The sequence below is a fragment of the Aegilops tauschii genome, chromosome 7 (assembly GCF_002575655.3).
Source record: "Aegilops tauschii subsp. strangulata cultivar AL8/78 chromosome 7, Aet v6.0, whole genome shotgun sequence".
NCBI lineage: Eukaryota > Viridiplantae > Streptophyta > Magnoliopsida > Poales > Poaceae > Aegilops > Aegilops tauschii.
Window position 1 is genome coordinate 413,574,586 of NC_053041.3, and position 23,191 is coordinate 413,597,776.

General features: G+C 45.7%; 1 long non-coding RNA gene and 2 pseudogenes across 1 annotated transcript; 1 reads left to right on the forward strand and 2 right to left on the reverse strand.

Moving 5' to 3' along the window:
* Positions 1–1,359: 1,359 nt before the first annotated feature.
* LOC109773396 (cation/calcium exchanger 1-like) lies at positions 1,360–3,472 on the reverse strand (annotated as a pseudogene).
* Positions 3,473–4,389: 917 nt separating this feature from the next.
* On the forward strand, positions 4,390–12,983 carry LOC109773386 (DNA-directed RNA polymerases IV and V subunit 2-like; annotated as a pseudogene).
* Positions 12,984–17,958: 4,975 nt separating this feature from the next.
* LOC120969344 (uncharacterized) lies at positions 17,959–19,180 on the reverse strand. The gene is made up of 2 exons (XR_012190343.1): positions 18,821–19,180; positions 17,959–18,713 (listed from the first exon to the last, which is right to left on the reverse strand). It is a non-coding gene; the product is annotated as an uncharacterized lncRNA (long non-coding RNA).
* Between the last annotated feature and the right edge of the window lie 4,011 nt (positions 19,181–23,191).

Consider the following 23,191-nt stretch of genomic DNA (forward strand, 5'->3'; position numbering starts at 1 on the left):
GAGCCGGAGGTGAGCAGGAATTGTGCCGTAGGCACCGTGTACCGATGAAGCCAGAAGCACCCGGCGCGACAAATACTATGTACGACCAACACGCTATAGGACAAACACACACTATGTTATCATATGGTTTTTTCCTCATTAATTATTTGCCATATTATCTATTTTGCCTAGACTAGTTAACGTGTACGTGCAATGCACGTTAATTTGGAAGTGTATTAAGCGCATGCGGATATTAAGTAGGATATTATTTACGTGTTATTATGTGATTAGTACTATATTTGGTATGAAATTAACTGCACGCTAAACGTGTTGAGTGCTCGACATTGAAGCAGTCTAGGTCGTTGGATTGACATGATTTGATGGCCGAGATTATTTGGATCTGCCCATTTGGGTCTTTTTATATTGGTATAATATAATATAAAGATATAAATATGTGTGATGTTATCACTTATATTACTCCCATTATGGATAGTCTTATGTGCATCTCTCAGTTACGTCCGGTGAAGAGTGTACATTTGGTTTTAAAATTTGTCCACAAAAAAGTGTACTTCTATCTTCCCAATGCACTTTAAAATAGAAAAAAATGTTTCTCTCCCATCACACGGTAATCGAGACCAACAACATTTTACACACGGTCTCCTTACTTTCTACATGTATTTAGCTCATTGGGGGTTGGGTAATTAAAGAGGAAAGAGATGTGGGCTTGCACTTTTTCAATGCATTTTTTACTCCACTTCATAATTTATCCTAAAATTTCTATATATACAATTTTCATCGGACGAAGGGAGTAGTTGCTAACAATGCGTGATTTACATAACTTTTGTGACAGGTATCATAAGAGAAAATGACATCGGTGAGACAGCACGGACCAGCAGGCGCCCGTGGCCGCACTCGCCTTCTACTGCCATCCCTAACATCGGAGAGCAAGGAGGTAATAGCACTGCAGGTCCTCGAACTTGTATTGCATGTGATGCTTTAGTCCTCAAACTTGCAAAAGTGGATTATTTGGTCCTCTAACTTGTCCTCAAGGTGCACATTTGGTCCTCAGCCAATCATATGCAGCCAAGTGGAGCCAACTGGACCAAGCCCGTCAGCCCCGCACTTTTGCATTTAGCTCCCTGTCGTTTATCGATTTCAACTCATGGGGAAATCATCTTGATGCCAACCAAAACAAGCAACAATTACACCACTAACTAATCCACCGGTAATCACCTACAGGCTAATACTATAGTACCAGCTAGTGCTACTACGACTGTACAAGCATCTGATCTATCAACTATCATCCTCCATCTACGTACATCAGTAGACAGTGGTTGCCATTGACGGGAGCAGAGCGGCTTCCTCTGTGTGCTGCCGTCGCTACTCGAACCAGAGGCCGAGGCTGTCGAGCACGCGGACGTAGATGACGATGAGGCCCACCCCGTGCACCCGGTCGAGCCGCATGCCCCTCGCCTTCACCACCACCAGCACCCACGCCAGCCTGGTGCACAGCAACCCCACCGTCTCGTACACCGCTGCGTCCGCCGGGAGCGTGAACGGTGCCAGGTACTGCGCGCCCGCCGCCAGGGTCAGCGAAAGCCTCAACCCCACCACCGTGTTGAACAGCGGCCCGGCGCAGCAGGATGACACGGCCGTCTGCGCGCCGTCGGGGCCCCTGTGCGTCGTCATCGCCACGTTGGAGACTAGGTCGCCCAACGAGTCTCCGCATGCCAGCACCGTCACGCCCACCATGTACGGTACCCGATGGCCACCAGGAGCGCCACCAGTTCACGCGCCAGGGTGTATGCCCAGATCCCCTGTACGCTCATCAGGAACCCCACCGCCAGCGACAGCACGCGGGCGCCCGTGGGGAGGGGACGCGGCGTCCGTTGTGGCCGCGGCGAGGGCCGCGAGGAGGAGGCCAAGGACGCCGCCGGCGAGGAGGATCGCGTGGTCGTCACTGTTGTGGTGGCGGCGTGGCGCGAGGATGATTTCGCCGTGTTGTGCGAGTTCCACGTCGTGGCGAGGAGCACGGGCGCCAGCGCGGCGAAGGCCACGGCGCTGGGCCGAGACCAGCGGTGCGCGGCGATGCCCGGGATGGTGAGGCGGCGCGGGAGGTACAACGGCATGCGGAGCTCGCACACGAGGTAATGCAGGCAGGCTGCTGTCGTGGAGCCTGCGCGATCTTGGAGAGTAGGACGGCAGGAGAGGTACGTCGTCGTCGTCGTCCTCTAGGAGGAGCGACGCCGCGAGGTCGGGGTGCGGCGGTTTCCCCGGCTCGGCGCAGCACTGGGAGGTCCAGACGAGGACGACGTAGGCCACGTAGATGGACACGAAGGACGCGGTCACCCAGACGTTGACCATGCCGCTCACGAGCACACGCACGAGGTTGCAGAGCGCGAAGAAGAGGAAGCAGAGGTCGCGCACGAACCCGCGCATCTCCACGACGGCAGCGAGCGCGACGACACTGGCGACGACGGTGGTCACGAAGAGCGCGCCGACCAGCGCGCCGTTGCCGAGCGAGGGGAGCGTGACGCCGGCGAGGGCGTGGGGCAGGCGCAGCGCGGCGAAGAGCTCCTCGAGCGACAAACAACCAAAGCAAGCCAGGGGAACAAACAACCAATGAAAGCATGCATAACTTTAGTTAGTTTGGTCTTCTAGCCTGAATGAATCTTCCAGCAGTTCAAAAACTCCACGGTCAAGATCTTCTTCTGTTTTGCAACGTGCAAATTAAAGCATTCAGCGTTGCCGCAACTAGGGGTACGCCTTCGTCAACCTCACGACGGCCGACGCGGCGCGCGGGCTGCACTACGCCCTGCACGGACGTGGCTGGAACCGGTCGCTCGGCAGCGGCAAGATCATCAACATCGGCGCCGCGTACATACAGGTAACGAACGTGCACGCACGCACAAGCCTCCTCCGTGTCGTCGATGCATGCATGCATTTATGCGGTTTGTTCTCTGGCACCGTGAGCCGTTGGTCTTTGCAGGGCAGGCAGAGGCTAGTGAGGCACTTCAGCCGCTCCACCTTCGCGTGCCACACCGATGAGTACCTCCCGGCCGTCTTTTCGCCGCCACGCGACGGCGCCACCGTCCCGCCCCCCGGCCGAGCCTAGGCACCTCGGCCGACGTGTCCCTCCGCGCGTCCCCGCCGTCGAGCAGCTGGCATGGGTGCGTCGAGGCGAGGCTGCAGAGAGCTAGCTATCCACTCCAGCAGAGGTATCCCGCGGTTTAATTTCGATAAACAGAAAGGGGCTAAATGCAAAAAATGCGGCGCTGACCAGCTCAGGCCAGCTGGCTCCACTTGGCTGTTGTTGATTGGCCCAGGACCAAATGTGCACCTTGAGAACAAGTTCCAGGATCAAATAATTCATTTTTGTAAGTTTGAAGATCAAACCATCATTCAAGGACCTGCAGTGCTATTACCTCGAGAGCAAGCCATCCGTCGACCCGTTGCAGATCGGAATGCAATGGACCCCGGCGCCTCCGGTCATCACACCGACAGATGGGACCGGCACCCAGCAGTCAAATCGACAGACAGAGGGGAAGGACGAGCGGAGCAAAAACCCCAGCCCCAATCCCAACAACCGGAGGCGCGCTCCCACTCCTGGCTGTGCCGATCCTGCTTCACTGCACGGCAGGATCCTTCATCCATAAAGCGAAGCCGAAGGGGAGGGCCCTCACTCCCTTCCCTCCTCTGTCCTTGCTTCGTCCTCACCAGTCACCACCTCCTCGGTCGCGTCGCTCTCACGCTCTCTGCCTGCCTAAAACCCCAACCTTCCAAATAAAAAAAAAAGCCCCAACCTTGACCACAACGTCGTAGGGTTTCTCTCGCCCCCGGCGGCGGCGTTCGGCGATCGCCGGCGCGCAGGTAGTCCCACCGTCCCCCGGCCCATACCCCCCATTTCCCCGCTTTTGTCTCTTGTTTTGTTTCTCGACGCCGCCGTCGCGGGGGTTTTCTCGCTGCGTCTCGGGTGCAATGTCGCCTCTGCCCTCTGCTCTGCTCTGCTCGCGGCCGCGCTGCGGTTTGTCTCCGCGTGTTAGATCGTTCGTTCGTTTGGTCGCGGCCCGAGCTTGTGCTCTTCCGGGGAAAAAAAAGAGAGAGCTTGTGCGGCACGAGCGAGGGTTTAGTGAGGGAGGCCGTGGCCTCGCCGCGCGCAGGAGCCGCCGGTGCTCTGCTTTTCGTTTATACACACCCTTCGGTGGTTTCTGCCCTGCGCGATGCGGCGAGTTGAGCGGCGTGCTTTGCGACGCTGGGGTTATGTTAATGCGGAGGGACCCTTGTCTTGATCTGCGTCAAGTGGTCGATTTCTCCATCTGATGCCATTGCCTTGCGACATGTGGCCAACCACGATTGGACACAAAAGTTCTCTTAAAATTGACGTTTTGTTAGATTGCTGCGCTGCTCAAGTGAAGGTTTAGGCGAAATGGCCGTCTGACGCGTGTTGTATCTGCATTATTTTTTATGTTATGTTGTTGCTGTCTAGGAAATTGTTGGTGGTTCTGGTATTCAGTGGCCAATGTCTTGTCTTGTGGAGCTATCTCTGCATGTCTTCTGTTGACCCGTCCTTTAATTGCAGCCAGATTGCATAATGTATGACTCCGTTGCAATGTTCCTCTTCTCTTGTTTATTCAGAGAAGGGGCTTTTGTTGACATGTGTTCCTTTTCTTTCTCTCCTGTGAAAACTGATAAAAATCCCTTTTGTTGACATTTGGCAGCTACCCGGTGGTTCAGCGATGGAAGAGCCGGAAACGAACCTCGATCAGCAGTCACCAAATGGACCAGATACTGAGATCGATGTCACGGATTTCATGGTTTTGGATTGCGACGAGGAAGGCAGGTTTTATGTAAAACAGGATGCAAAAGGGGAGCAGAAACCATCTGGAGGGCTGTCTCCTATGGATGTGGATTTGAAAGGAATACCTTCTGTGGTAGATGAAGGGAAACTGAAGTCTTCTTCAGACCCAAGTGCGCAAGTACCAATTGACTTCAATATTGAAAGCCTGGAGAAGTTTTGTAAAGAAGCGGCACGATCATTCTTCACTGAAAAAGGACTCATCAGCCATCAGATAAACTCTTACAATGATTTTATCTCCCATGGGCTACAAGAGCTCGTTGATTCTCTAGGGGAAATAACTGTTGAACCTGATTATGATCCTTCAAAGAGTGTAGGTGACTGGAGACATGCAACCGTTAAGTTTGGCAGAGTGGAGCTTGAGAAGCCGACGTTTTGGGCTGACAACAGTGAGCTCGATGAGCAGAAACTCAGACTGAAGCCTGTACATGCTCGCCTTCAGAACATGACATATTCTTCTAAGATGAATGTAGAAATGACTGTTCAGGTCAGGATGCTCCCTACTCCTTACACAATGGACAACTATACTGTATTTGGTACAAGTAACTGTACTATATATACAAGAAAAGGAAATGATAGATTAAGTCATGCCTTTATAGGGAATTTAAAATTGATCTCAACCCTTTTGGATAGTATTTTCTACTTTAGAAGTATAATCACAGAAGTTAATGCTTAATGGGTTTTAACTTCTTGTGATGAAACTGATGTTTACTTGTTGTGTTGAACGCCATATGACACTTTATCCATGTCTCTTATATTTTTTTCTCTTACTGTGCATGCAATGCTCTTGTAAGTTTGCATTACATGTGTTGATTATGCTCTTTCTCAGCACTCTAACATTGATCTTGACATGTCCCACCTTAGCGAAACCACACAATTGTTTTCCTGTACTAATAAGTGGATGTGAGTTAAAGTTATTCTCCTGTTTGTAGTCAATATATCATGCTGAATTTTGTGTAACCGAGAATCTGAGATCTTGTTATATGTTGTTCCATCTGATTTATTAGTGTTTTCACTGTATGTATTAGGTTTATTCACTCAATCAAAGCGACAAATCAAAAACTGGGAAGGATCCATATATCCAGAAGAAACTTATATTGTCTCCAGAAACTAAATGGGTCACCATCGGCAGGTTACCTGTCATGGTGAAGTCAAGTTTGTGCTGGCTGTATGAACATCAGGAAACTGAATGCCAGTTTGATTATGGTGGATACTTTCTGATCAAGGGAACCGAAAAGGTATTGCCTTACATGATGTATCCTATTAATTCTGTTCTGAACATGTTTCCACAATAATCATTGCATCTTCACATTGTATTGCACATTTTATATCCTTTAAAGGAGCTGCAACTCTATGCTATTTTTAAATTTGAATGGAAATATCTCGTTTCAGATATCCGATGACATTTATTTAGTAGAACATCTGAAAAATCATGCAAGAGAGGAATCCTGCTACTGCCATACATATATATGAATTTAGCAAAATCTATCTTGACTTGTGATATACTTTTAAGAACGTAACCATAGTTAAACTGGAACTTTATGAATTACTAGCAAGGAACCTGTGCGTTGCTACGGAAAAAATAATTCATATTGCATATTTACAAGACTAACTAATTTTAAGTACTGCTCGGTGCTCGGCGTGCCTGCAAGCTTTATATAGATTGGGTTGTTTTTGGCAAAACAGAATTCACTGGATGGTGAGCAATCCGATCTCAATCTTTGTTGGAAGCAAACCCAACAGTTGGTATACTAGAGCCCCAGGGGAAACAGACCATAACCACAACTTGTTTTTTTATAGGTGTAAGGAAATTGATTGTGCTACTTAGATCTGTTATGCAATATTTTAATACAGACCTGTTCGAATAACTCACACTTGAATTATAGTGTAATTTTGGTGAAGAAATTTTCAGTTGCTGAACTGCCCTTGCCCACAATTCTTCAGAATCTCTTCTGGAATGGCTTTGAGGAAGTCTATTGCTAGGAAATATGCAACTTGTATTTCCTGGGGCCAGTATATATATACATACAATTTACAGGTGGTAAATATGCAGAAAGCCCCATGTACTATGGGGGGCTATACAGGCTACACAGAAACATAATATAACTCTTAACATCAATTACTTATGCCATGTAGAAATGTTGTCTTTGTACCACATCTGGGTTTTTAACCTCAGATGTTTTAATTGCTTTCAACTCTGTAGGCATTTATTGCTGAAGAAGGGAGATGCTTATCCAGGATTTGGGTCACTAACTCCCCGAGTTGGGATGCTTCTTACTTGTCTCAAATAAGACGAGAAAAGATATATGTTAAACTTGTTCCGTCTAAAGAGAATGATGGTTTCCATAAAGTCATTAGTCTCTCCTTCTTGGGTGCGACTATGCCAATATGGATAATGTTTTTTGCACTAGGTGTATCATCAGATAAGGAAGCTTTTGATATGATCGACATACAAGATTGTGATGCTTCTTTGGTCAACATATTATCAGCAACTATAAGACAATCTCATGAACAATGTGAAGGCTTCCGCGGAGGAGGTAGAGCCCGTCAATATGTTGATGAGTATATCAGGAAAACGAAGTTCCCGCCAGAAGAATCCTTCGATGGGTATGTTGGTAGATATCTGTTTCCTGAAGTCAGTGACAATAGGTGCAAAGCACTTTTCTTGGGTTACATGATGAAATGCCTGCTAATGGCCTACTGTGGCCGTCGGAAATGTGATAATAAGGATGATTTCCGTAACAAGAGGCTAGATCTAGCATGTCAGCTGCTCCGTAGAGAACTTTGGGGTCATCTTAGGCATGCAGCGAGACACATGGTCAAGGTAATGCAGAAGCATCTGAGTGGTGATGGTGACTTACAAGTTCTCGATCAGTATGTTGATGCCTCAATTATTACCAATGGTCTGAACCGTGCCTTCTCCACCGGTTCCTGGTGCCACCCATATAAATATGGAAGGTGCTCAGGGATTGTTGCAACCCTTAGAAGAACAAATCCGCTTCAAATGATGTCGGACATGAGAAAGACAAGACAATTGTCTGCATACTGGGGAAGTGCTGGAGATGCTAGATATCCGTAAGTTGTTCCCTTTTTACGCATAGTGGTTCATGTACATTCTATGCTTTCTAAATATCATATTGTGAACTGAGATGGAAAATACTTCTGTAGGAATCCCTCCTACTGGGGTAAATTATGTTTCATGTCCACTCCTGATGGTGAAAAATGTGGATTTGTGAAGAACCTAGCTGCCAGTGCTGTGGTTAGCTCTGTGATGAGGAAGCCTTTGATTGACTTATTTGTCTCTTGTGGAATGAAGAAACTAGATGAAGTTCTTGTACAAGAGATTGGCGGTACAGAAAAGATCTTCTTGAATGGAGATTTGGTTGGTGTGAGTGCATACCCAGGCGAATTTGTTACGAATCTAAGAAATATGAGACGCAGCAAGCAAATTGATCCACAGGTTTGCAGTTTGCCTATTTCCTTATTCTGTTTAATTGCCCAATTTTCACCTTGGATCATGTTTGTTAGTTTTTATACCTGAAGTGCATTTGCCCTTTCGTGCAAATTGAAATACTTCTCATGATTTATTTACATTGTTCATTTTGTGCATGATTATTAGTTTCTTACCAAATCTTGGTAATCCGAGCTCAGACATTGTGTATTTGAGATATATCATTGTTGCGCCATATTTTGCCACAAGCATGAGAATATGGTTTTCTATTCTGTGGAGTATGTAAGAACACATATGTACCACAAGATAACATGGTTCTTGTTTCCATGTGTAACTTTATTTAGGTGGAAATCAAAAGGGACAAGCTACATAAAGAAGTTCGTGTCTTTTCTGATGCGGGGAGAATTCTAAGACCACTTCTTATAGTTGAAAATCTTAAAAGCATCGCTAAACCGAATGGTGGATCATACTCGTTTCAGCAACTTATGGACCAAAATATAATTGAACTGATTGGTGCTGAAGAGGAGGAGGATATCCAATGTGCTTGTGGAATTAAGGATCTCTTTTCAGGGGACCAAAAAGAGGGTCTTTTGTACTATAGCCATTGTGAGCTCGACCCTTCTTTCTTGCTAGGGTTGAGCTGTGGTATCATTCCCTTTGTCAACCACAATGCTGCTAAGAGAGTTTTGATGCAAGCTGAAAAACTATCACAACAGGCTATTGGCTACTCGCCTACAAATTCTCAGTATAGAGTCGATACTCTTTTTCATCAAATGTACTATCCACAGAGACCCCTGTTCAAAACTGTATTATCTGACTGTCTTGGTAAGAGAGGCCTTACTAGACCAGAGTATTTCAATGGCCAAAATGCAATAGTTTCAGTCAATGTTCATCAGGGATTTAACCAAGAAGACTCCCTGGTATTTAATAGGGCTTCGTTAGAGCGTGGCATGTTCCGGACACTTCATTTCAAGAGCTACAAAGCACAGATAGAAAACAAAGAGGTGACCAGAAGACTCAAACACAGGGAAAAAAATTGACTTTGGAAAAACCCAAAGCAAGAAAGGACGTGTTGACAGTCTGGATATCGATGGATTACCATATGTTGGAGCCAGTCTTCAAACTGGCGACATTGTCATTGGGAAGGTCTCAGAGTCTGGTGAAGATCATAGTAGGAAGCTTATGCATACTGAAAGAGGGATGGTGGACAAGGTTGTTCTTTCAGCTAATGATGATGGGAAGAACTCTGCAGTTGTTACTCTAAGACAGGTGAATAATATAATATTTACAGAAGTTATTCTGCATTTTATTTCATGATCCTTGTTTACATGCTGTGGCATTAATAGACAGTTCTGCTTGGCATTATATTTTATCTGTTTAATTGTCTTTATATCCAAAAGATCAAACTGAAATTCCTCATATGTTGCGTTTCTACAATGTAATTTTTACTATCAATATTTTCTTTTGTGTTGGACAAGTGACATATGCTCCTCCTAGATACTACTCTTTATTTATTTTTTAAAGTTGGAAAATTTATTTTCGAAGTTTCAAAAACAGTCTGAAAAATCCCCATGTGCACATGTGGAAATACTCTGCAAATCTGCATGATTTCGTGGAAAGTGTTTTCATTCATGGGTGGGCAAGAAAACAAAGATAAGCTAACATAGTAAAGTACTCCCTCTGTAAACTAATCTAAAGACGTTTTTGCAGTTCAAATTGAATTGAACTGCGAAAACGTCTTATATTAGTATACAGAGGTTGTACAAAATAAATATTTTCTATTTTAGACCACCTTTTTTTTGCGCGGCCTGGAAATGAAGAGAATTCAGTTTTGCTTACCATATTGTATTTTGAAACATAAAAATACACTTTCCAAATAAATTAGAGTTCACTTGAGTTTGGGAGCAAAAAATCTTCACCTATCAAGGACTCCTATGTTAGTCTAGTTTAAAAATAGCTAACCAGGCACCATATGTTTCCTTTGACTTTTCCCATCTTCGATCAGTTTTTCTTGTTGTCCGTGATGCCTTTCCATCAATTGTAACGACATATGCAGAAAATACAATGTGACTTCAGCATGATGTTGTGCACATGTTTGGTTTGGTTTGTCTCTCGTGAATTCACTCATGTTATTGATGTCAATAATTTGATGGGTGGCTTATGCTACAGGTATATTTTATATGATGTGATTGTTAATTAGTACTCCCTCCGTTCCGATTTACTCGTCGTGGTTTTAGTTTAGTTCAAATTTGAACTAAAACCACGACAAGTAAATCGGAACGGAGGGAGTACATGACATATATTGGCATTCCCCCATGGAACAGTGATTAAACATCCATTATAATAGTGTTTACCTTTTGATGACATGTTTGATTTTGCTCATCTGATGATGGTTATTACGCCCTCTGTTCCATAATGTAGTGCATATAGATTTTCTGAAAAGTCAAACTTAGCAAAATTTGACCAATTTAATGAAGAAAACTATCTATATATACAATACCAAACATATAAATACGAAAATTTAACTCAGTATGTATCCAGTGATATGCATTTGGTACTATAAATGTAAATATATTTCTCTCTAAACATGGTCAAAGTTTGCAAAGTTTGACTATTGAAAAAATTTATACACACTACATTATGGAATGGAGGGAGTATAATTTTAGGAGATGATACTGATGGATGGTCTACAATGTTTGCCTCTGTTATTTAGATTAGAGCCTTGAGCCTCTGAGATCACCTCAGCTGCCATTGTATTATGAATCTTTGTTTTCTGTTTTCGTATTTCTGTTCTGTTCTAATACCTGCATATGAACCATAGCAATATTTACTTTCGATGGTCCTGAACTCCTATATACTCCCTCCGTCCCTATTTACATGGCCTCACTGTTTTCCGTGTTTTGACTTTGACCATCAATAAAACCGATATAAGTATAAGTAATGTGTTATAAAACTTATACCATCAAACACTTTATCAAGAAAGAATTCAATGTTATAACTTTTGTCGCATATAGTCTATGTTTCATTGGAGATATTGATGGTCGAAGTTGAGCATTGGAATGTGTTGCACCATATAATTGTGCAGAGAGTAAAATTTACCGCTTGATTGACATTTTGTTAAATTTAGTCATTTTATAAATCTGACACTTGCTGTAGGTTCGCCAACCTTGTGTTGGAGACAAGTTCGCCAGCATGCATGGCCAGAAAGGAGTTGTTGGTCTTGTGGATTCTCAGGAGAACTTCCCATTTACGTGCCAAGGAATAGTTCCAGATATCGTGATAAATCCACATGGCTTTCCAACTCGCCAAACTCCTGGTCAGCTGCTTGAGGCTGCATTGGGCAAGGGAATAGCACTTGGTGGGTTGTCCAAATTTGCAACGCCATTTACCACTCCGTCTGTGGACGTGATCACGGAGCAATTGCACAAGTAAGTATGTAATGCGGAATTTGATTGTTTTCTTAAATTTTCTGTTGCGACCATGATTCTTTTCTTCCACGCGCAAACATACACGTCGTGCGCAAGGCGAACCGCCCAGCAGAATAAGATGCAAATTTACATGCTCATGCCCACACGCTTACTATTTTGTGACTCTTGCTGATGCACTTTTGCCTTGTTTCATTGCACCACAATCCAGGGCTGGGTTTTCAAGGTGGGGAGGCGAGAGCGTTCTGAATGGCCACAACGGTGAAAGGATGAGATCTTTGGTGTTCATGGGGCCAACCTACTATCAGAGGCTGACTCACATGGCCGAGGACAAGGTGAAGTTGCGCAACACCGGGCCGGTGCACCCGCTCACGAGGCAGCCAGTGGTGGACAGGAAGAGGTTCGGTGGTGTCAAGTTCGGGGAGATGGAGCGTGACTGCCTCCTCGCTCATGGCGCCACTGCCAACCTCCATGAGCGGCTCTTCACGCTCAGCGACGTGTCCCAGCTGCACATCTGCCAGGTGTGTGAGCGGGTGGCGAACGTGGTCTTGAGGCCCGTCGAAGGGGGGAGGAAGGTCCACGGCCCCTACTGTGGCTTCTGCAAGTCCGCGGAGAACATACTCCGGATCAAGGTGCCCTACGGCGCAAAGCTGCTCTACCAGGAGCTCTTCAGCATGGGGATCTGCCTCAAGTTCGAGACCGAGGCCAGTTAGAACATGATCGCTCTCTTGAAAATGATGAACCTGCCCTATGCTGTGAAACCTAACACCGATTGGGCCTTCAACTTTCACAAGACTTTTTATTTAAGGCTATTATTACTGAAACCTGCACCGTGCTGTCTAATTTGATGAAATGTCGAACCATTCTATGGATTGTTATATGGTTGGTATGCTTCCGTTCTGATATTCAGCGTTGCTCTGACTGCTAGAAACAGGTGCAATGCCCATGAAAAAAAAAACAGGTGCAATGCGTATTTACCATTGTATAGCCTTGTTACGTTTCGAGGTTGCAATTTGTGTGTCATAATCTTCACCTTTCTGAACCCCACTCATGCTGCGCCTTTTTTCAATGGTGAGACCTCGGGCTGCAACTTCACAATACATATACCGGCTTAGTCTTTCGAAGATGCTTATAGGGTAGGGTGTACGTGTGTGCCTTTATAGGAGTAAGTGTATGCGCGTGTATATGAGCGCTTGCGTCTGTAATGTGTTAAAAAAATACATATGTCACATTTTCTGCCAGCTTTTGCAAGATAATTGACACCTCTATGTTCGCAAACACAGAAATTCCTTGCTAATCTGCTCAGTGCTCACTGTCAAATTCTCCTTCTCAAAAACACACATACCTCTTTTAATTGAAATCCCCCTCTTGGATCGCAATTTCACTTAGAGTAACAAAAGAGACCGACTGTCCTTGGAATGAATTAATAGTTGAATATTCATTTCAGAGCCCGAGCTCATCTGCACTCTATGAACAGTAAAATAAAAAAAAATACTAAAAATTCAAAAAAGAATATGATTTTTTTTGCATGGAAGATGTTCCCGTGTGTGAGATCCGTGCCAAATTTCAGGTCGTTTGGACATATGAGTAGCTCTCAGCAAAAAACAAAATCTGTCCGAACAATACACTGTTTCACATACCTCAAATTTATTTTTTTTGCTGAGAGCTACCCGGATGTCCAAATGAGCTGAAATTTTGCACGATCCTCACGCATTGAAACGTCTACCATGGAAAAAATTCAGAATTTTTTGAATTCCTTAGTATTTTTTTATTTTCCTGTTCGTGACAAGTGCAGATGAGCTCGAGAGTCAAACCACCCCCTTCTTTGTCGACATTGCCTGGAACGAATTGATAGAGCCTTTTCGTTTTGAACCTGGCTGGGCCTCAAATCCGCCCTGCCAGACTCTAGTCGAAATCACTAATTAAGGAGTACTCGTTGCAAAGAACACTCCACCTTCCCAGGTCACGACAAGTGGCGCACATGCAGCGCGCCACTTGTCGCAACCTGGTAGTTTTCCCTTTTTTCGTAGATCCGTTTATTCAAAATGTTTTATCTCTTAAACTGTGCGTCCAAATCTCAAACTGTTTTCACCATTGGATTCCTCGCGTCGAGATCTTCAAAACTAGATCCCATGTTGATAGGTTTTGACGAACTTTTTTTTCATGAAAAAACCGGACAAAAAACCGGACGAAAAAACCAAACCGGGAGCACGTATTGTTTTCCCTTTCTGAAAGAGGCACGCCCGTGCCTTTCGCGAAATCACAACCGTGCCTTTCGGGGAAGCAAAACCGTGACTCTCGTGGAAGGAAAAAAATAGAAAACGCGTTTTTTCCCCTTTCCGAAAGAGGCACGCCCGTGACTCTCGCGAAAGCACAACCGTGCCTCTGGCGAAAGCAAAACCGCGACTTTCGCGAAACAAAAAAAACAGAAAACGCGTATTTTTTCCTTTTCCGAGAGGCACGGCCGTGACTCTCGCGAAAGCAAAACCGTGACTCTCGCGAAAGAAAAAAAAAAACAGAAAACACGTTTTGTTTTTTCCTTTCCGAGAGGCACAGCCGTGCCTCTCGCGGAAGCACAACCGTGACTCTCAAGAAAGAAAGAAAAACATAAAACGCGTTTTTTTCCAAAAGGCACGGCCGTGACTCTCGCTAAAGCACAACCGTGCCTCTCACGGAAGAAAACCGTGACTTTTCGCAAAAGAAAAAAACACGTTTTTTTGCGTAAAAAAAAAATTTTCGAAAAAAAATTTTTGGTCGAAAAGTTAAGGAAGACCGGGGGAAAACCAAAACGTTGAAAAACCCGAAAAAAAACGTTTAAAAAGCCGAAAACGCGTGCAGAAAAAAAACCAAATCTGGAGGGAGCGTCCAGAGCGCGACACGTGGCGAATGGCTGAGAGCGCGCCAAGTGACGCTGATCGTTGCGAGGCTCCCGAAGGAGCGCTCGTTAACTAGTTGCTCCCGACTCTAGTCCTTCAATCTTGGGTCGCATCCCAACCTCGTTCAAAGCCCCCCCCCTCACTTTTGGTTCGCATGTTTGTCTCAAAAAAAAAACTGGTTCGCACGCTGAAACGTTGCCGCTTTACTCTTTGAGACTGGCAGAAACCCAAGATCACGGTAAACATGGATGAAAACAACTGCAAATGCTCACGTTTGAGGGTGAGCTTGCCCTTCTACGTATCGTCAAAAAAAATCACGCCAACGTGCTAAAATCAGGGCGGCAATTGATGGAGACGGAAATTCAAGATATTTCTGATAGACCCTCTGGATCACTAGGCTAGATTAGATCCGGTAAACAACCTACCTTGTGCCGCAGAGGATGAACTCGAGGAGGCCATCGTGGTGCTGGGGTGCACTGCGATGGCGGAGAGTGGGCAAGGTGGAGGTGACGGCGATGTGTAGGCAGTGGCGGCGGCGGAGCTTCCCGTCACTGTCAGCGCTAGACCTAGATCGGGTCGGGGTTTTCGGTGGGGAGACTGGCAACGCGGTGAACCTCGTACTGCGTGCCGCCGGCCCCCACCTCTTTATGTAGCGCTGCGTGACAGGGGCCCGTCAACCATATTGTGGTTGGGCGCCCCCGATCAGGGCGCGGATCAGGGGCCCGGTGGGCCGTTGGGCCCACACGGAAAGAGATCAACCTAACATTCTCCCCCCGATCTCAACTTTACTTTTAACTTTACACTTTCTAGTTTATCTGTTTCATCACATATTGGTACATAGAGCATGTTTCATCGTCACGGCTTAATTGCCGTTAGAATCATACAGCTACAACATACTTTATGTTCAGAAACAAATTCTGTTCCTTTTGGGCCTATCCAGGAATCATAAGGCTTTCCCTTAAACCCATGCCAGCTAAGTGTTCCTTGAACACATTGGGTGGTAAGCCTTTCGTTAGCGGATCCGCAAGCATATCTTTTGTCCTTATATGCTCGAGACTTATAGTTTGATCCTGGATTTTATCTTTCACAACATAATACCTTATCTCTATTGTTTTGGCAGCATTACTCGACTTGTTGTTGTGAGCGTAAAATACTGCGGGCTGGTTGTCGCAGTACATCTTTAGTGGTTTGTGAATACAATCTACCACTTTCAAGTCGGGTACAAATTTCTTTAGCCATATCGCCTGCCCCGTGGCTTCGAAGCATGCTATGAATTCTGCATACATCGTGGATGATGCAACTATCGACTGTTTGGAGCTTTTCCACGAAATAGCTCCCCCAGCGAGGGTGAATATGTATCCTGACGTGGATTTTCTATCATCTCTGTCCCCCGCAAAATCTGCGTCTGAATACCCTTTTATCTCTAGGGAATCACTTCTCCTGTATATTAGCATGTAATCCTTCGTGCCTTGCGCATAACGCAATGCTTTCTTTACCATCTTCCAGTGCTCTAGGCCTGGATTCTCTTGATATCTACCGAGTACCCCGGTGATAAAAGCTAAGTCAGGGCGAGTGCACACTTGTGCATACTGTAAGCTGCCAACTGCCGAAGCATATGGTACTGTTTTCATTTGATCGATCTCATACTGGTTCTTGGGACATTGAAATTTCCCAAAACTATCGCCCTTAACTATTGGAGCAGGTGTGGCTTTACTCGCATGCATATTATACTTTTTAAGAACCTTTTCTAAATATGCTTGCTGAGATAGTCCTAAGACTCCATTGTTCCTATCTCGGTGAATTTCTATGCCCAAAACATATGATGCTTCACCAAGATCTGTTATGTCAAAATTTGAGGATAAGTATTTCTTTGTTTCTTGTAGTAGACTAACATCACTACTAGCAAGCAGGATATCATCCACATACAAGATTAGGAAAATATATTTCCCACTTTTAAACATTGCATAAATGCAATTATCCTCAATATTTTCTTTAAACCCAAAACTTTTAATCGTTTGATTAAACTTTAGATACCACTGCCGAGAGGCTTGTCTTAATCCATAAATGGATTTCTTCAGGCGGCACCCCATATTTTCCTTGCCTTCCATGATAAAACCCTTGGGTTGTTTCATGTAGATCTTTTCTTTTAAATCACCATTCAGAAATGCCGTCTTAACATCCATTTGATGTAACTCTAAATCAAAATGAGCAACTAATGCCATTATGATTCTGAAGGAATCCTTACATGAGACTGGAGAAAATGTCTCATTGTAATCTATCCCTTCTCTTTGTGTAAATCCTTTTGCCACGAGTCGTGCTTTATACTTTTCTATATTCCCTTTAGAGTCATACTTAATTTTGTAGACCCATTTACAGCCTACTGTTTTGGCTCCTTTGGGAATTTCCTCTAAGTCCCAAACATCTTTGGAACTCATCGATTTCATCTCATCTTCCATTGCCTTCATCCACTTCGATGAATGAGGGCTTCTCATGGCTTCTTCATATGAGGTGGGATCTTTTTCCATATGAACCATTTCTGTGTTATAAACTTTAAAGTCAGTAGAAATAGCTGACTTTCTTGGTCTTGTAGACCTTCTAAGGGCCTCAGTTTCTGGCACATTTTGTGCCTCAACTTCTGGCACTTCTTCTAAAATTTGCTGTTGCACCTCCCTTTCATGCTCAACAACGGGTTCAGTCGGCTCCTTACGGACAGGTTCCGGGTCTTCCCCCATAGCTGTCATGGGTGGAGTTGCAACTGGTAGTGAGAAAAATGGCTCCTGAATCATCGGATTAGGTGCATGCACCCTCTTCTCCTCAAGATCAATTTTCCGAGCTACCAAGCTCCCCCTCATCATTTCGTCCTCTAAGAAGACTGCATGTCTCGTTTCTACAAACTTTGTATATCTGTCAGGGCAGTAGAAATGAAAACCTTTTGATCTGTCTGGATAGCCAATGAAGTGGCAACTTACTGTTTTGGGATCTAACTTTGCAATGTTTGGATTAAACATTTTGGCCTCAGCAGGGCACCCCCACACCCTGAAGTGTTGTAGGGAGGGCATCCTTCCTGTCCATAGCTCGTACGGTGTTTTGGGCACCGACTTGCTTGGTACTCTATTGAGAATGTGAATGGCGGTTTTAAGCGCCTCCATTCATAATCCCAATGGCAAGTTGGAATAACTCATCATGCTGCGCACCATATCCATAAGGGTACGGTTGCGCCTTTCAGCTACTCCATTTTGCTGAGGCTCGCCCGGCATTGAATACTGGGCTGCTATGCCAGTCTCCTGCAAGAACTTCGCAAAAGGTCCAGGGACTTGGCCATATGGAGTGTGTCGACCGTAGTACTCTCCCCCACGGTCGGACCTTACTATCTTTATTCTTTTATCGTGCTGATTTTCAACTTCAGCTTTGAATATTTTAAATTTATCCAACGCTTCCGATCTTTCTTTGATTGGATAAATATAACCATAGCGAGAGTAATCATCTGTGAATGTTATGAACGAGTCATATCCATCCACACTTTTCACCGGAAATGGTCCACAAATATCAGTGTGAATGATTTCTAGTGTGCCTGTGCTATGGATTGCACCTTTTTTGATTTGTTTTACGTACTTTCCTTTAATGCAATCTATGCATTGTTCTAAGTCTGAAAATTCTAACGGAGGAAGAATTTCACTTTTGACTAATCTTTCTATTCTCCCCTTCGAAATATGGCCCAAGCGACAGTGCCATAGTTTCGATGAGTCAAATGTTCTTTTTCTTTTCTTTTGTACTTTATTCGACGCAGAAACATGTTCTTTCACATTGCAAACGGGATAGACTTTTTCACGAAGTGATAACAAATAAAGCTCATCATGTAGTAAAGCATCACCCACATAAGCATTATTTAACCAAATGGCACACTTGCCATGTCCAAAATAACACTCATAATTATCTTTGTCCAAGCAAGAAACACTTATTAAGTTTCTATTACATGATGGAACGAATAAAACATCTCTAAGTAGAAGATTGAATCCATCAGCTAACTCCAAGGAGATATCACCGACAGCTTCAACTTCTGCTTCAACTCCGTTCGCCACTTCAATGCGTCTTTCGCTTCTTAGCGTAGTCCGCGTCGAATGGAATCCCTGTAAAGAATTTGCAACATGAACAGTTGCTCCAGAGTCAATCCACCAAGTGGATTTTGAAAACTGTGAATACAGGGATTCATTTACAAATGAAACTATACTGTTACCTCTTTTTGCCATGATCGACTTTAGCCAAACGGGACAGTCTTTCTTGTAATGCCCGGTCTTCTTACAGTGGAGACAAGTGTCTTTGTCCACTGAGAAAGGCTGTTGCTGACGCTGATGCTGATAGGAAACTTTTCCTCGTGGCTTTGAAGGAGAACTTTTGTTGTTTAGATTATAATTCTTTCTTTTGTGACCATGCACATAGTTGAGTGTACCACCATGTGCGGCTTTTAGTCTCTCCTCTTCTTGAACACACATTGCTATTGTCTTTTCTACGTCCCATGTTCCAGGTGACATATTATAGTTCACTACAAAAGCTTCAAACTCCTGTGGCAATGAAGCCATGACAAGGTGGACCAGGAGCGCTGGTTTGATCTCCAGATCTGCATCCATTGGTTTGAGCTTTGCAGCCATATTGCTCATCCTGAGGATGTGCTCTCTTATGCCATGACTGCCACCTTTGTATTTTTCTGTCACCAGTTGCTCTAACACCTGGGTGGCATATATCTTTGAAGAGCCAGTGAACTGGCTCTTTATCTTTGAAAGCAACTCCCCTGCGGAAGTGCACTCTGCAATGGAGCCCACAATGGCGCTCTCAATGGTGTTCTTTATAAAGGCCATGCATTTTTTATTTGCATTGACCCACTTTTGATTATCTATGAGGCAGGACTGCTCCAAAGGAGCATAGTCCCCTCTCTTTTTAGCCCATGCAGCATCATCGTCAGTAGCCTCTCTTACTGGCTCTGTGGGTCTGACCGGTTGTGGTTTATCCACAACCCAGTCAAGATCAGCACAAACAAACACCAGTTCAACTTTCTTCCTCCACTCAGTGTGGTTGTCACCTCTGAGTGTTGGAACTTCTTTTAGGCAACTCATCAAATGAAAGCCTCCTGAAATTACAATTTAAATGACATCAATATAACAATCATATGTATTAATCTAACGTTGGTCAAATTAAACATATAACTGTCTATGCAATTAAATCTATATTACCGTTGGGCAAAAATTAGAAATAAATGCACCTTTAAATAAAACATGATCATGTTATTAACAATGTTGGTCATAAAAATAACATAATCATATTCATTTTAATAATCACTTTAACATGCTCTTAAAAAACTTAATACTATGGAAACTTTTATTTTCTTTGTAAAAGAGCATTATTAATTATTTACGCAGCGGAAAATCATGAATAAAAAATTCACGAACTTTTACTCTTTACAGAAACTTTTCTTTGATCAAATAAAAAATCATGAACTTTATTATTTTCTGTGTAAAATTCATGAACATTTCCTTTTCTGGACAAAATATTTCTTTGGATTAATTTGAACAGAAAGACTATTTAAAAGGAAAAAATAGCCAGCTCCAGCCTGGCGCGGGAGGCCCGCAGCGGCCCACGGCCTGCACCCCGCGCGCTCTGCCGCCCGAGGCACTGGGCCTACTGCGGGAGAGGGCGATGCGGCCCATCTCCTGCGCCCGCACTGCCGAGGCCGGCCTCTACCACTTTCGGCCCAAAAGGGCCCGTCACCGCTAGGGTTAGCGTCACAGCCGTCGGATTGGATCTGACGGCCACGCGTGCGTTGCGGGCGATCAAAACCGGCCGAACGGCAGGGGCGAGGGGAAACCCTATCCATTCCCTCCCCTCGCGCGCCGCTCGTCTCTTTCTGCTCGCCCGAGCTTCGCCGGCAACGGTGTCGAGCGCCACCGCGCCGCGCCCGGCCGCCGGCGACGGGGTCGAAAGGCCACCGCGCCGCGCCCGGCCGCTGGCGACGGGGTCGAAAGGCCACCGCGCCGCGCGCCTCTGTTTCCTTCCCCCCACTGCACCTTTCTCGCCCGCTCGCTCCTCTCTCGCCCGCAACGCCCGGATCCGGCTCCTCAAGCCACGCCGGCGCGGCGTGCCAGGGCGGAGCGGCGAGCTGGGGCGGTGCGGCGAGCCGTGGCCGGTCCCCTGCGAGCCATCCACTTCCCCCTCCCCACTTCGATTCTGCGAGAGAGAGGAAAACAGAGAGGCTCGGCCGGGCTACCCCATTCCTTTTCAGCGAGAGTAAGAGGAGCGCGGCCAGATTGAGCCGTGGCCATCCTCCTCGCCGGTCGCGCGTTCTCCCTCAGCGGTGAGCGCACCGCCGTCGAGGGACTTGGCCACGGTGCTGGCCCCTTTCTTTTTATTGTCTTTTACTTTTCTTTTCCGGCAAGCCGTTGAGCTAGCTCCGGTGGTTCTTCGTCCGACGCCTCGGCTTGCCGATGCGCGTCCGGATCGAGAGGAATGGCACGGCCGGCGGCGCAACTTTTCCGGTGAGGTCCGAGGCCCCTTCTCCGGTGATTTACTTTGCCCTGTCTAGGGTTCTTGGGGGGGGGGAGAGGGAGTTCTTTTCTTTCTCTATTTTATCTTTTTACCGAAAATCATCTAGCCAAGATGGCCTGATACCATTGATAGACCCTCTGGATCACTAGGCTAGATTAGATCCGGTAAACAACCTACCTTGTGCCGCAGAGGATGAACTCGAGGAGGCCATCGTGGTGCTGGGGCGCACTGCGATGGCGGAGAGTGGGCAAGGTGGAGGTGACGGCGATGTGTAGGCAGTGGCGGCGGCGGAGCTTCCCGTCACTGTCAGCGCTAGACCTAGATCGGGTCGGGGTTTTCGGTGGGGAGACTGGCAACGCGGTGAACCTCGTACTGCGTGCCGCCGGCCCCCACCTCTTTATGTAGCGCTGCGTGACAGGGGCCCGTCAACCATATTGTGGTTGGGCGCCCCCGATCAGGGCGCGGATCAGGGGCCCGGTGGGCCGTTGGGCCCACACGGAAAGAGATCAACCTAACAATTTCCACACCTCACCCTCCATTCGTCATTGGCAAAATAAAATTGTAACTATCTCTCATAAAACCAAGAATTCACCTCGCATGACTCAAAGATCAAAACCCTAACCGTCTGCTACTCAGACCTTCTTAGCACCACCTTCATCCTGACGTGGAATTTCTTCCTTGTGTCCCTGTAGCCCAACCAAATCCCACAACTTCTTCACCTTAATCCCCCCATCATTGTCCAAGAGATTTTCGACGCCTTTATCTGACAAGAACATCTTAGCTAGCACTTGGTTGCGATAGGGTAAGGGTATCCCGATCTTTCGATGAGAAGATAACTATCGATTTGATGAGAACGAGTTTGACTATCTGACTACAATGTGTGACCATGTTGTGCCTCAACAATCGCTAAATCAATCTCTAGGAGGTTACTGACGGTAGCGGAAGCACGATCACCCTGACCATGAAGGTCTAGTCCCTACAAGCAATCGAAGAACAATCACGAACTATGATAAAAACAATCTAAATATTGCAGATATAGATAAAGTATTGATAAAAATGGGGTTCCAAAAATGGTCTTGGCCTGGTCGTTGGATACAAACAAAGGTACACGAAGTTATAATGGCTAACTTTTAACTAAACAAAACCCAAAGAAAATCATGCTAGATTGATCTACTTATATAGGACTAAAGGGTGGTGGCCAAAGGGGTGGAAGCAATGTCCTAAGGCAGCCAAAATCTAACCCTAGGTCTTACAATGCTCATGGGCCCAAGTGAAGGTGACGGTTGATGCGTATCCCCGGTGGGCCCTACCACGCACAACCGCTTTATTTTCCTAGCACTAAGCCATTACAGTAAGCTACACTACACAAACCACAACAAGGCACGTGCACCATTTCTCTGTTTATTTCGGAAATTCACATTGCAGGAACATATACAACATGAAACAATGAAACTTATTTCACATTTTCCTAATTTCCATTAATACAGTAAGCTGCAGTTGGCACATAAACCAGACAAATCTAATTTAACTAATCTACTCTAATTCATAGTGATTCCAGATATTTCTAAATTGGAGGCCACAAGAACCCTAAACCTAAATCTCCAATTCTACATAAACCATGCCCTACAGCAACAAACCCCGAATTCTGAAGAAATCCTAACCTACAACAACAAATGATAGGGGGTGAGGGGAGGATGATGACTTACTCGACACCACCAAGGGGAGAAGCCCAACGATGGCCGCCAGTCGGAGATGCCACTATTGCACGGCCAGGGCTGCCGCCGCCCTATGCGCCAGTGACCCATGTGACGGCCTGTTGGAGCTGTGTCGCGAAGCTCTGGTTACCCATCCAATTTTCCACCTCCACGAACTCATTCCCCTCGCCGCCGGTCCCTCCACCGCCAACTGACTCGCCATCGCCACTTGGTTTGGCCGCTGCCATCGCAGGACAAAGAGAGGAGAGAGTGAGCATGAAGAGAGAGAGAGAGAGGAACTGACCTGGCGAAGACGACCCATCGACAACGTCGGTGAACGGCCGTCATCCCCTCTCCGTCTCCCCCATCCAATGTGG